Source organism: Vombatus ursinus, unplaced genomic scaffold (assembly GCF_900497805.2).
Source record: "Vombatus ursinus unplaced genomic scaffold, bare-nosed wombat genome assembly UNPS02014832.1, whole genome shotgun sequence".
Lineage (NCBI taxonomy): Eukaryota > Metazoa > Chordata > Mammalia > Diprotodontia > Vombatidae > Vombatus > Vombatus ursinus.
Window position 1 is genome coordinate 18,354,076 of NW_020954610.1, and position 3,816 is coordinate 18,357,891.

A 3,816-nucleotide genomic window follows, 5' to 3' on the forward strand; every position below is an offset into this window, starting at 1 on the left:
AGAGAGAGAGAGAGAGAGAGAGAGAGAGAGAGAGAGAGAGAGAGAGAGAGATTGAGAGACGCTGCCTGTATAATAGACAGGAGCAGCTCCAGAGTTCAGGCTGTCCTTAACTTGGCTCTCTTCTTCTTCCTTCCCACTATCAGAAGCCCAGCTTCTGCGAGCTCTACCTTGAGCTCCCCGCCCACAGTGGGAGGGATCACTTCCACTTTCTTAGCTCTGAGAGGCTATAGGGCATGAGCCCCTGAAGTGGGGAGAGTTGACTGTGTCACTCTGGGCAGGAGAAGGAAGTGGCACAGGCAAGTGACTGCCCTGGGGTTTGAGGCATCCAAAGCTAGATAAATGCATTCAGTAGGGGCAAGGGTGGAGCCAAGCCAGAAAGGAGCCTTAGCTGTGACTCAGGGCAAATGAAATGGGCAAAAACTGTGCGGAGGAAAGGAGGGTGGTTGGAGAAAGAAAGCATGGTACAATGGAAAGTGCACTGAATTTTGATTCAGAGATGTGGGTTCAAATCCTAGCTTTGCTATTTAACCTTGGGCAAATTATTTAATCTCTCTGGGCATCAGTTTCATGTATAAAATGAGGAGGTTGGGCTAGATGGTCTCTGAGGTCATCAGAATCAGATACTTGGAGCTGGAACCATCAAGTACAACCTTTCTCTCCATAGAGAAGGAAACTAAGGCCCAGAGATGTGTCATGACTTATCTATGGTCACACAGCTTGTAAGTGTCTGAGGCAGGATTTAAACTCAGGTCTTTCTGATTCCAACTCTACAATCTTATCACTAGAACCAAAGTAGATCCCTCAGTACCCATCAGACTTTCCTGGGTCCGTGTGGGTAGGTTCCTATCCTGGAACTGATCAATCAATGACATATGGGGTGGGGAGTGGTAGAAGGGGGAGACAGGTTTAATTTTAGGGTAACTAATAAGTTTCTGATCAGGTCAATTTCTTTGCAACGAAACTGAACTCTTCAGGGAAGTCTTTCAACCGTAGAGAACTCCCAGTGATTCAGGGTAAAGGACTACTTTTCAAACAAAGTCAAAATTGAGAATATTTAGTGCCATTCTTTCCACTCAGCATATAATGTTCTGGAAAACTGGGGAACCAAAGTTCTGTCTTTAAATCATCTCATTTGTGAGGTGGCTAGGTAGCTCAGTGGATAAAGTATTGAACCTAGAGTCAGGAAAAGTTGAATGCAAATCCAGACTCAAACACTTATTAATTGTGTGACCCTGGAGAAGTCACTTTAACCTCTGTCTGCCTCAGTTTCTCATATGGAAAGTGGGGTTAATATTGGCACCTACCTCCCAAGGTTTTCATGAGCATGAAGTGAGATAATATTTGTAAAGAGCTTTGCAAATCTTAGAGTGCTTATGTAAATGCTCACTATTATTATTTGGAAATCCCATCACTATGCAGCAACACATCTGTGGCAGCTATTACAGCCCCTGGGAAGGCCTGGGCAGAGGTACCAAGGGTATGGATGTTGTATCTGGAGAGATAGATAGTTGAGGTGAAGGAGTAGAAGGTACCCCCAGCTTCAAACTGCACAGTACCTACAGAAAGAACTTGCCCTTCCCTACAGTAGTCAAGGGTGGGGAAGATCCTACTGAAATGGTAGAGAACAGGAGTCAGGAGTATCTACCGATAGAAATCAAAGGGAGCCTGTATTGGTAGTTAAGAAAAAACCATAGTTCCAGAGATGGGAGTATTACTGAGAAGTAATTCCTGACAAACACACCTTCTTCAGTAGCCTTTTTGGTCCTTGCTTCCAGGGATGGGAAAGGGAAGGGACCCTTGGAGTGGTGGACACTATGCCATCAGCATTTATTACACTCTGGACCCTGGCCATCCAGAGAAAAGGGAAAGGGTTGTGGAGCTTTCCTCCATTTGGAAAGGAGAAGGGGGACAGCCAGGGGTTTGGTTGAGAGCATGGGAAAGACCAGAGGTACGTGGGTGATATGTGCCCTGCCCCAACCCCTGCACCTGTAACCCTCATCCCCTGAATCCATCTTCTTAGCCTGAATTGAGAGCTCTACCATCTCCACAAGCTTCTTCTCCTCCACATCACCTCCACATCACAAACCTCTGCTGGTTGAGATGAGCCTCTCTAGGCCTCAGCTTTTGTTTTTGTTTTTTGTTGTTTAATCTGTAAAATGAAGGAGTTAGACTGCACAGGAGCTCGTAACCTGGGGTCCACAGATTCCATGGATATACTACAGGGAGTCCATAAACTTGTGTGGAGGAAAAAAAAATGACACCTTTATTTTAATGAGATTGTCATCCCATGTATTTTATGCATTTAAAAACATTGTTCTGAGAAGGGATCCACAGGCTTCACCAGGCTGCCAAAGGCATCACACACACACAACACACACACACACACACACACACACACACACACACATACACACACACAAAATTCCTGGCAGATCATCTGGAAGGTCTTTTCCTCTTCAAAACATATCGGCCTGTCATCTTCCTTTCTGACTCAAGCGTTTCAGGAAGGTTGAGAAGGCTCTGTTGGGCCCCCAGCAGAGGACAAAAGGGCCCTTCTCCTCAAGTGTGGCTGCCGCCTCCCCAGTAGTATCATCTAAGTGAAATCAGGTTAAAAATGAACATTAAAGCAGCTCTGATGGGAAGATTGTCACAAAGGGGATTGTAGGGAAGAAGTCTGATTCTTGGTCGCAGATGTCACAGAGATTATGACAACTCCCCCTGTGGGGTCAAAGATTTAGAGATGGAGGGTGACTTGGAAGCCATGTAGTTGAATTCCCACCAGGGCTTGCTGGTGACCCAGCTGACCTTCGGGTCTTGTTTGTAGGAGTCATCTCCTTTTCACTGACACGTGTAGTTACTTCCTGGTTCACTTTTAGTCACTTTCCTGAAGCCCAGTTCCAGGATCAGAGCTTTATAACCAGAACAGACTCACACAAGTAATAAGTGTTTGAGTCTGAGTCCCGTCCCTTCACTTTACAGACAGGATAACATAGAAACCCCTCTGTTTATCTATTAAAGCTCTTTACAATGTGGTCCCAACCTATATTTTCAGCTTCCTTAAATTTTACTCTCCATCCTGCAAGCCTTGTTCCAGCCAAACTGGCCTTGTTTGTGTTTCTCACGTGGGCCACTGACTTATTATACCCAGTACTGTATCTCCCATTTCTGTGCCCTTGCATGGGCTGGGCCTTATGTCAGGAATGCCCTTCCTTGGTACATCTGAATCACAGACTCCCTCTCTTCCTTTAAGATACAGCTCAAACAACATCTTCTCCCTGAAGCCCTTCTTCATGCTCCCAACTCCTAGTGCCTTTCCTCCCCAAATTTTCTACCTTGAGTTTAACTACTTTGCATATCTTGGTGTTTATTCAATTTATGTTTATGCTGTATACATTAAATATATAATATATTTATATATAATTTAGATGTAGTATTGATTATATATCACATGTAATATTATATTATGATAGAAAATTATTAATATATTAATTACATGTAATATATTGATATGTAATTATATATAAATACTGATTTTCTTCCCCATTATAAATGTACATTCTTTGCAAGGAGTGATTGTTTTCTTATTTGTATTTATATCCCCAGTACCTAGCACATAGAAGGCATGTTAGTTATAGATAAAGAAACTGAGGTTGCAATCTATCTTACCCTACAGGAAAATAGGAGGGAAGGGGACAAGAGAGAAGGGAGATGATAGAGGGGAAGGCAGATTAGGGGAGGGGGTAATCAGAAGCAAACACTTCTAAGGAGGGACAGGGTCAAAAGAGAAAATAGAATAAATGGGGGGGCGGGATAGGA